The sequence below is a fragment of the Galleria mellonella genome, unplaced genomic scaffold, assembly GCF_026898425.1.
Source record: "Galleria mellonella isolate WM207_F2 unplaced genomic scaffold, CSIRO_AGI_GalMel_v1 utg146, whole genome shotgun sequence".
Classification (NCBI taxonomy): domain Eukaryota; kingdom Metazoa; phylum Arthropoda; class Insecta; order Lepidoptera; family Pyralidae; genus Galleria; species Galleria mellonella.
In genome coordinates, this window is record NW_026441999.1 from 793653 (window position 1) to 805705 (window position 12053).

A 12053-nucleotide genomic window follows, 5' to 3' on the forward strand; every position below is an offset into this window, starting at 1 on the left:
CGCAGGCGGGGCACCATTCCATTTTCACCTATTAAAAAAAAATTTTGAGGCCTTTCGTTTTAAGATAGGGCATTGCCCCTCAATGCCTACCCCACCCGCTTCTAGCTACAGCCATGACCTATGCTCTTCTATCCCAAATGCTGAGAATACTAAAATGCATGACCATTTGTTGAGCAGTTAACACTGCATGTGGTAATAAACGTACATACAAATAAACTTTCATATTTATAATGTTAAAAATAGTATCAAGACATCGTGTTTAATTTTATTACATCTCATCTTTGACGCTATTACATACAATACAATGTACTCACAATACTTGTATGTTTGTATGAGAAACGTATTAATTAACAAGGTTTACTTTTATGGTGGGATTATAAAAAATAATTAATTATTACGTTCACGACTATAATAGTTAATGGTGTGCCTAGAAGTAGTGTTTTTTATGCAACTTAGAATTGCAAACAAGCTGACTGTCCACCTGATGGTAAGTGGTAACCGTCGCCTATAGACATGAGCAGTACCGTGGACATAACAGAATATACTGTTTTGCCCATGATACCCTTTGCCATTCCTGAGGACTAAGAGGTATTTGTTGACGATATATAACTGTATATAAAATTGTCTTATTACATATATAATTAAATCGTTGAATTTAAAAGAAAATCCTTTATTTTTGAAAAAAGAAAATTTTTTGAAGTTTTTTTTAATGATTCAGAAAATTATTAATTGATATTTTTAAATTAAATTTATAATTTTTAAACAATGTTTGCAATAAAAATGTGCAAAATGCTGAGATTTTTTTTCGTTTTTTAAAGATTATGAGCTTTTTTGTACAAAGAATGTGATCCATCAATTTTTTAAAAAATTTGATCGAATAAAACAAAGAAACGGCTGAATGGATTAAATTGAAGTTTTGTGACATATAGTGGAATCACATATTTTTTCTTCATTTCTAATTAGATGGTACGCTTATTAGTGTACATATAAATATCGTCCTTAAGTCACTCTCTCTAATGACGAAAACTGCAATAAAATCCGCTGAGTAATATGTATGAGCTAAACGTACAGATGGCGTTAAGTGACTTCATTTTATACTATGTAAATTTACATATCTGCCAGGGTCGCTGTGGCGTCGTAGCCTACATATAGTGGAATCACATATTTTTTCTTCATTTCTAATTAGATGGTACGCTTATTTTCCACTTAAGGCCCGCGACCTTCAATACCCTGTCACTATATGCCGTATCACGTTCAAGAAAATAATGAATTTTGTTATTTAATACCATTTATTTAAAGTGCTGTTTTCAACGATAATTAAGGTAGCAATTTTAAACTAATTAAATTAAATAAATGTTTCTATTCTATTCTGTTCTGTTCTGTTCTATTCTAAAAAAAAACTGACAAAGACAAAAATTTCCTGAAATAAATTTAAATTGAATTATTTGTTTTAGTTGGTTTCTATTTTACACCTCGATGGGCTCTTAATAAAACCCTTCAAGGTTATGGAATCAGTCGTCATCAGTGTCGCTGTGGTGTCTGTAATAAATATTGTAAACATTCATCTCATAGCCACTTGTCAACATCATTACTTTCTTTTCCATCAAGTAGGTAAATTAAATTGTACATAGATATTTCACCTCTCTCTTTCCTTCGGACTGGTCGTACAGACATGACAGCGACGTTTACTTCTTACATTCATTTCTGCTGTCATTCTCTCCATCTCGATCGCTCGCCTCTCACACTCCTAATTTCCGTTTTTATATATTATATTCTACATATTCCTTTGTATATAATATTTACCTTCTGTATATAATATATGTGAATAAACAAAGTTAGTTGTTATACTTATTTCCTCCAAACAACTACATCGGCAACACACGCGTAATGCCCTTAGTATTGCATGCGTTCTAAAGCTATAGTAACCGCTTACCAATAGGTGGGGCGTAAGCTTGTTTGTCACCTCAGTGGTATAAAAAAAACACTATTCTTTTTACAAATAAATACATACATCGTCTAGTTACAGTAGTACTATATTAGTAAGTTAAGTCACTAGATGACTCTGTAAACGTTTCACCTATCACCATTTAACCTTGTAACTAAAAATACAACAAAAAAAAAATTAGCCGAATAGATGTAGCTGTTCTTAAGCGATTACATACATTTGGCAATTGATTTTTAATTATAATAAATGTTTAATTTCGTAAATATACACGTTTAAACTCATTGCCTGTTGTCATTAGAAGTACAAAATCCATTGATGCTTTCAAACGACAAGTGAAACATTATCTTATCTCTATCTGAATGTTACTTCATTTCAAAAATTGACATATTTATATATATATATATATATATATATATATATATATATATATATATATATATATATATATATATATATATATATATATATATATATATATATATATATATATATATTGCACTAAAACATACAGTAACAACAATAAGTTAACAACAATGTTAGCAAAGGCGAACTTATCTCTAAAAGAGATCTCTTCCAGTCAACCTATTATGTATTTATATAATAAATATTTTTTATTATTTATTTTATGACAGTTTGTTTTCCTTGTGCCTATAATTATAAATATATATCCTAATATTAGGTACATATTGAACATATATGCATGGGATTATATAATCTTGTTTGATTGATATGTATATGTATGTGTATGTGTGTATGTATGTATATATGTATACAATTTTCATATATTTTTAATTTGCAAAACATGCTTTTTTAATTATACAGCACTATCATACCTACTTGTAAAACAATTAGTCCATTACCTTAAGGTTGTCTTGAAAAGATTGCTCTCAGCAATAACACCGCCTCACTGTACTTATACAATTGTATCGTTGTGTTTGTAAATTGTCTTGCTTATTTCCTGTATTGTATAATGCAAATAAAGTATACTCATTCATTCATTCATACCATTGTACCTTGTCTCTAACAAGGGAAAAGTGGATTATACTTCGTTCAAATTATATATTATGTGAATTGCCTAACGTAAAGTCCAGTAACAGCTGAGATTTCAAGTCGTACAAATCACATTTCAATTGAAAATCCACGTACAAGGGTTTCGCCATAATAAATTCCACGATTCTAAAACAAAATGTTGTTTAATTATTAATGTATTTATTGCACACCTGTTTAATTTTGCAGTCCATTCAACATAACTATCTGATACTCTGTGGATTGAATCTTAATCAATATAATGAAAATCAATATAATCTACAGTATTATCAATCTATTCGTATCTGTATCGAATCTTATTTTACTAATATTCCATTAATTACGACACAGGCTCTAAAATCTTCCCCGTCTGCTGCTGAAACTTTACTAACAGACAATGTTAGCAAGTCATCAGCTGTATTTAACTTTAGACATACATCATCAGTAGAAATAATGAAAATATTCAAACAACTTAATAATAAAAAAACAGAGGATCTATGGGGTATGTCTGTTAAAATACTGGATAGTATAATGGAAATTATTGCGCCCTCTCTTGCTTTTATTTTCAATAAATGTATAGATGAAGGTAAATTTCCTAACATAATGAAAATTAGTAAAATCATACCGCTTTTTAAATCTGGAGATAGGAGTGACCCAATAAATTATAGACCTATATCCATACTCCCAGCACTCAGTAAAATTTTTGAAAAAATAATCCTTATGCAACTTGTCAGTTATTTCAATTTAAATAATTTAATCCACAATAGTCAATTCGGTTTTTCCAAAGGTCGTTCAACTACAGACGCAGGTGCAGAGTTGCTTAGACACGTATTTGCTGCATGGGAAACTAAAATGGATGTGATAGGTGTTTTTTGTGACCTTTCTAAGGCTTTTGATTGCGTTGATCATAATACATTGCTAAAAAAACTTGCTTTTTATGGCGTCAAAGACAATGCTTTAAATTTAATAAAATCTTATCTATCTGATAGAATACAGAAAGTGAAGATTAGCAACGCTACGTCTGACGGGTCACTTGTGCAAATGGGTGTACCTCAAGGATCTATTCTCGGTCCATTTTTATTCCTAGTTTACATTAATGATCTCCCATATGCCATGCAGGATAGATGCGGCATAGTATTGTTTGCAGACGATACTTCATTGATTTTTAAAGTTAATAGAATGACTAATAATTATGACGATGTAAATAGTGCTTTGCGGCGTCTCCTGCACTGGTTTACAACTAACAATCTTATGTTAAACGCTAAAAAAACAAAATGTGTTAATTTCTCTCTATCTAAAAGTTTTAATACTAATTGCAATATTAAATTAAATGACGAATCTCTCGAATTCATAGACTCTACTGTCTTTCTAGGAATCACACTAGATAATAAAACACAATGGGGTGCACAAATTCAAAGCCTTGCAGCGAAACTAAGTTCAGCAGCTTTTGCCGTGCGTAAAGTTAGACAGTACACTGATACTGATACTGCTAGATTAGTCTATTTTAGTTATTTTCATAGTTTACTCTCTTATGGAATATTACTATGGGGAAAAGCGGCAGATATTAAGAATATATTCATATTACAAAAACGTGCCGTTCGAGCGATCTACTGTATGAAGAGTCGTGACTCATTAAGAGAGAAATTCAAAGAGGCAAATATTCTCACCGTTGCTTCTCAATTTATATATTCAAATATTCTATATGTTCATAAAAATCTTGACTTATTTCCAAAAAACAGCAATATTCATAATATTAATACTAGATTTAAAGACAAACTTGCTGTCCCCAAGTATCGTTTAGAAAAAGTTAATAGGTCTTTTATGGGAATAGGTATAAAAATTTACAATAAGATACCAAAGGATATGTTGGAATTACCCTTAAATAAATTCAAAACATCTGTTAAATCATATTTACTGAGCAAAGCCTATTACTCACTAAACGATTACTTGAATGACGAGTGTGCATGGCAATAGTTGTTCATGCACTGAATTTTCATTTAATGTTAGACATAGACACCTATATAAATATACATTGTAAATAAACTGGCTTTAAAAAAAAAAAAGTAATTCAATTGAGTTTCTTGCCAGTTCTTCTCAATTGGATCTATATACCGAACTGGACGGTAGGGTAAATATAAAATTATAATGTACAAATTTGACGTTCATAAGCGGCTAAAATGTCCTACATGAATAAATGATTTTTGAATTTGAATTTGAATTTGAATTTGTAAGTAGCTGACCCGTCGAAAGTTGTTTTGCCACCTACCGCCATCTATCGGGCTTATTTTTTTTTCATACTAGTATTAAAAATTAAATACTGAATAAAAAATTAAGAAGCGAAAAAGCCCAACTCAATGGCGCATCCAAGTAGTCCAAGATGCCAGGCTTCAATGCAATTAGTCCAGTGATCCAGAGTAATCCCTGGAGAAGAAACCTGCGCGAAGGGTTCCGCCGTAAGTCACCTACGCTCTTCTCAGAGCACAAAGAGGATCCAACAAAAAAAAAAAAAAAAAACAATACATATTTTAAAAATTTCATTGAAATCATTTCAGCAGTGTATTTTGCGGATTGCAACCATCGGTGAAGTTTTTTTAACGGGACGGGAAAATAGAATGGTTTTACAATGTATATGCTGGCGAGGGATTATTATTAGTAAGGGATTTTTAATGGACGACAGTAGAGTAGTAAATCCGCCTGCGCAAACGGTATACGCTGTGGGGAAGGGATTGTTAGAAATGGGGACTACTAGTCCCATTGCTAGCAATATACCCTGTCTGGTCGACCTCCACGCGGTTCCCCCTGGAAACCATCGTGATTGATTTCTTGTTAGATTCGTCACGGTGGGCTAACTGACCTGCTTCATCCTCACCTATCATCCCTCACTGGTGCCCCGCCGGTATATACCGATGGCGCGGGTGGGGTTACCATTCCATTATCACCCATTAAAAAAATATATATGAAGAAGAGCATAAGCCACTTTATATTTTTTTTATACAACTTAGAATGGCAAACAAGCTGACAGTCCACATAAATAGATACTCTTTATTGTTTCCTCCAAAAGATTACAATAGTAAACTTGTTATAGATATAAACAATTACAAGAAATAATCACAATGAGAAAACAATAGGCGACCTTATCGCTAAAAGCAATCTCTTGCAGGCAAACTTTGGATGGAGAGGAGTAATTATAAACAGTTTCACTGGAGGCATGAAACAGTGTTCGTTTTTTTAATGTATCATAGTGATTGGTAAAGCCGTGATTCATTCAAGTGATGTACCTTTAGGTAAAGGACATTGAAAAAAGATAAAGTCTGTAATATACAAAAATATAATATATATATATTCTACGTTGTACAAAAGTCGTTTGCTTACTTACTTTAACTTTGCTTTGTTACTTATAACTTTTGTTCAAAGTCTCCCTCTAATAATTACTCTAATCTAATCTAATAATTTTCTTCTTTAAAATTGTATCTTTTGCTCAAACAATAAAATGCAATCTTTGAAACAAACGTGACTTACATTAATTAGATCAATACAAGTACTCGTATTCAAGGAACTCTGAATGGTTTTCTCATTAATTAGATGGTTTTGTGCATTAATCATTAATTATTATATTAATGAATGCACATATATACTTAGCTGATAATAATAACTTCACATAGTCTTCTATTACATATATATATATATATACATACACATACATATCTGTCACGCCTGTCTCCCATTAGGGTAGGCAGAAACAACGGAACGTCAAATGCTTCGATTCAAACAAACCTCTTTCGCTTCCTTCACATTCATCAATCTTTTCATACACGCTCGCCGGTTACGGGTACTTTTAATTTGGCCCTTCTTCAGCACGTCGCCTATTTGGTCGACATACGTCCGTCTAGGCTTCTATTATATATTTATTTACTAACAATCCTCTCCCGAATGAAGAATGGCAAACGAGCTGGCAGTCCAATATATATATATATATATATATATATATATATATATATATATATATATATATATATATATATATAGTTATCTCGGGCAATAATTACATCCTGATCATGCGGACGAAGTCACAGGTAAAAGCTAGTAAATAAATAAATAAACCTCATCCTTTTAGATGACGCTTAATTTAAGTTAATTTATGAAATGGCCAGGGAAAGGCACCAAACGATTTAATGTATCGATGTTTATCAACATCATGCGCGAGGCCTCGCTCCGAATCGATGGGATTTCGATCGATTACAAGTACTTATCGATTGTCATAATCGTAGTACGGTCAGCAGTGGAACACTATTATACACAATTTTTACCAGAGGGAGACTTTGTACAAAAGTCGTTTGCTGGGGTACCTCTGTCCCATTAGTGTTTCTATCGTGAAGCAGTTGTGTTTGCATGGCTGTGTTTGGATTTGAAGGGTGGGATGTGGCGTGAATTTACAGGGTACAGAGGAATAACACCTGAGTCCTCAGGAATGGCAACGCATGGGGGGTATCATGGGCGAAACAGTATACTCTGTTATGTCCATGGTACTGCTCGTGTCTATAGGCGACGGTTACCACTTTCCATCAGGTGGGCCGTCAGCTTGTTTGTCATTCTAAGTAATATATAAAAAAAATATTAGATTAGTACAAAGTTAGGAGTTACGATAATTAACTTGCGTTCTACAAAAAAAAAAAAAAACAAAAAACCGACAGCAGTTGTGACAAAATCGATTATTTTGTTCTAAAAACAAAATTACTGGACTTATTTTGATAAAATATTTACTGGAACAATTTGTGAGCATATCTATAAAGATGTGCTCACAGATTATACAATTTATTATAAAAATAAAATCCGTTATTGGCCGTTTAGTATAAGAGACTTAGCATGTAAGATGTGTTTTTAAGAGCTGTAAATTTTTTGTATAAAATAAATAAATAAATAAAAAAAGAATCTATTTCAAATCGTTTTACAACTGATGGACTTATGAGGTAATAAAAATAAAAAAATAACAACTAATTTGAGAAATGCCTTCCTTTTAAAGTCGGTTCAAAGTAATTCTTTAAACTGCGATCTAAGTAAGATGAGATATTTATTATATTAATGTAGTAGGTATAGAGAAGTAAAAACATTCCTCTGAATGTCGGCTAATCGTTTGGCCAAGGATTTGTAAAATACAGGTCGCGTATAAAAAGATGATATGACCTCATAAATCTTTCTTATTTCATTAATCTAAATACAGTATTAGCCGCTATTAATGTACTACATGTGGTGAGTAACAAAGCTCTTTGATTACGAGCAAGGTCAATCAAATACGAGTACATATGATTTGATATACAAAATAATAATGATATATATATATATATATATATATATATATATATACTAGCTGACTCGGCAAATGTTGTTTTACCATATACATTATTTCGAAAACTATACATGAAAATTTATCCTACTACAGTTATTATATTCGATTGCTATCTTGTAACCCTATTGCGGCATATAAAAATCGCGTTTAAAAAACAGGGGTTGATCGTAAAAGCGTGAAAATTTTAATTTGTACGTATTTTTCAATGCTAAATCATATTAAAATAAAAATAAAAAAAATTGTCAAAAAAATAAATAAAAATTTTTAGGGGTGGGTCACCCTTATCATTGAGGGGTATAAAAAATAAATGTTGGCCGATTCTCAGACCTACCAAATATGCATACAAAATTTCATGAAAATCGGTTAAGCCGTTTAACTTCTTAAATTCTTAAATTTAATTCTAGAATTTTATATATATATATATATATATATATATATATATATATATATATATATATATATATATATATATATATATATATATATATATATATATATAAAATTATGTCACATATTTTTCACCACATCTGCCCTTCATACGCTATCTGTTTTCACCTAACGGTTAGCTGGTAGAGAATGCCATATGGCATTAAGCTCGACACTTGTACAAAGTTTTATTGTGCAATAAAGAATAAATAAATAAATAAATAAATATTGATAATATTGTGTAGTCTGAATAGAACATAGTGGAAAGACAACCCAAGTTGTTAGAGCATTAGATGCTGAAACAATTATTTTTAGAAATATCTGCGTGTATATTTGTTCCAGCATTACGCAAAAACCACTGTAATGTTGACTGGAAGAAATCTCTTTTAGAGACAAGTTGGCCTTTGCTAACATTGTTATTAACTTATTGTTGTTACTGTATGTTTTAGTGCAATAAACAATATATGTATAATTTATTAAGTATTGTTTTATTTTTTCTCTATTAAAAAATGCACCGCCTACGTATTTCTCGGTTTACCCAATGGTCGACTGGTAGAGAACACCGTACGGTGTTAAGTCCGCCATATGTACGTAGAGTTTTACTGTGCATTAAAGTTTATATAAATAAATATGTATATAAAATACACAGAATTGGATGCAGTTTTCGCAGTTGCGTTGCCTGAAGATGTAACTTGAATTCTGGCGTATATCGTATCGTATCTTGTATCAATGTAATAAAAAAAAATTACTAGCAACTTAGTATCAATAGGGTTTTGGAAGTAGGTAATTATTTCTAAATGGCCTATCAATACTGCTATAAAGGGGGGAAAGGGATTGTTAGTAATGAGATTAAACAGCCTCATTGCTAGCAATACCCCCTATTAGGTCGACCTCCACGCGGTTCTCCCTGGAAACTATAGTGGTTAATTCTTGTTCAATTGGTCACTACATGCCAAATGACCTGCCTTCATCCTCACCTGTCTGTCTTCACTGGTGCCCCGCCAGCGTATACCGATAGCACAGGTGCGGTTACCTATCCATCTTCAGTCATTGAAAAAAAATACAACTTTAAAAAAATTGCATCAAATTTTGTTAACGGAATGATAACACAGCCTGCGCTATCGGTTAGCGCTGGAGAGGCACCAGTGAGGGTGATAGTTGAGCATGAAGCAGGCCAATCTGGTCATCCTGACGTAAATCAATCAATATAAAACCATCAATAAATAAATAAAAATGTGTTCGACCTCCTCGCGGTTACCCCTGGGAACAATCGTGATTGATTCGTCACGATGGGTTAATTGACTTGCTTCATCTTCACCTATCATCTCTCACTGGTGTCCCGCCAGCGTATACCGACAGCGTAGGCTGGGTAACCATTCCGTTATCATCCATTAAAAAAAAACATAGAAGCAGGGGTATATGACTAGTGTATACTATATAACAAGCTAAGGGACCTCATTAGATGTACGGGTATAAATATCCATAGACAAGAGGGCATTAGGTGGCAATACCCACGCGGGGGCGTATATACAGGTGTTTTCACGTTTATTAGACAGGTATATTGGTTGGTGGTGAGTAAACAAGTATATTTTGTATAAATAGATTACCTGCCGTTGTGTTGTGTATCAGGAATGATCCATTTCACTGTTATTTCTTGTGTGTTACTCAATAGCGTTCGTGAGCTGACGACTATGAGACGTATGTATCGATTATTTATATACCTGTGGTACAAGCCATAAGAGATACAACTAAGAATGGCAAACTAGCTGACGGCCCACCTCATAGAGAGTGGTAACCGTCGCCTACAGACATGAGCAGTACTATGGACATAACAGAGTATACTGTTTCGCCCATGATACCCCCCATGCGTTGTCATTTCTGAGAACTCGGGTGTTATTCCTCTGTACCCTGTAAATTCACGCCATATCCCACCCTTCAAACCGAAACACAGCCATGCAAACACAACTGCTTCACGGTAGAAACACGAATGGGACAGAGGTACCCAAGCACGATTGCTTGGGTACCTCTGTCCCATTCGTACAAAAGTCGATACTTTTGTACAAAGTCTCCCTCTGGTAGTGGTTATTTATTTATTTATAAATTACTCACCATACTTACAGTATTCCAAAATGTGTAGTGAGCTATAGGTTTATTTTACAAGCTTAAAAATTTTGAACAACATTTTAAAAATATATCTATTTTGTCATTAAATATATCAATATCTGGCTGCTGAGCAATCAGAGAATTGCCTGATAAGTGGGAGCAGAGGAATAGCCTGATAAATGGGAGCAACCCGCTTTTTTAAACTCTTAAACTGAAGCGTTAATAAACGTATAAAGCACGCACGCACGCACACACGCGTGTGAGCGTACGTGCGTGCGTGCGTGCATGCGAACGAGCGTGCGTTCGTGCGTGCGTGCGTGCGTGCGTGTGTGTGGGTGTTTTTTTATTATAAAGTAATTTTACTAGTCTATGTTAATTTACTTTATCGCCATTAAAGACGTTGTACATATTTTTTGAGAACAAAATTAATTTCTATGGAGAAGAAGATGAAATAATATAGACAGTTAACCTATTAAAAGCTTTTAAAAGCGGTAAAATCATAAAAATGACTATTTAAAAATGCTTTTTGAAAGTTTTCTTAAATTAACAAAACAATTATTATTGTTTTCAAAATATTTTGCAAATTGTTTAATTAGCTAATCTTTTAAGAACAAGCAAATAGCTCAACATGTTTGTTATTATTGATTTAAAATTATATATGTAGTAGTAAATCTCTTATAACTTAGACCAAACGTCAAAACTAGTGTAATTTTCATCCGCACGAATTTACTATCAACGAATCTCATGCCCGCATAATGATCCGCTGATCAAACGGAGTCATTACCGAATCAACATTTTTGCAACTGGCTTACTTTAATTATATATGTGTTTGTGTGAATTTATCAGCACTTAGGTACATATATATGTAGGGAACATTCCACTCTTCGGAACTGTACTGTTTCAAGGTTCTATGTACGACGATATCGTCTCAGTTGACTGGCAGTTTTTTCGGTCGGAGTCGATCAAAGAGGTTAAGCAACGTTGAGTGTGGTTATTTTTTGGATGGGTGACCACATGGATTCTTTTTACGCTTGATTTAATTTTAAATAACCGTTTTTAATATTCTGTTTAGCAATAAAGAATATATTTTAATTTGTGTATTACAATTTAAAAACCGACTTCAAACAAAACAACAAAAAAAAACTAGTTATAATTTTAAATTAAATTTTAAATTGATTAAAAAACTAAATTACTGAGTCGATTTTGATG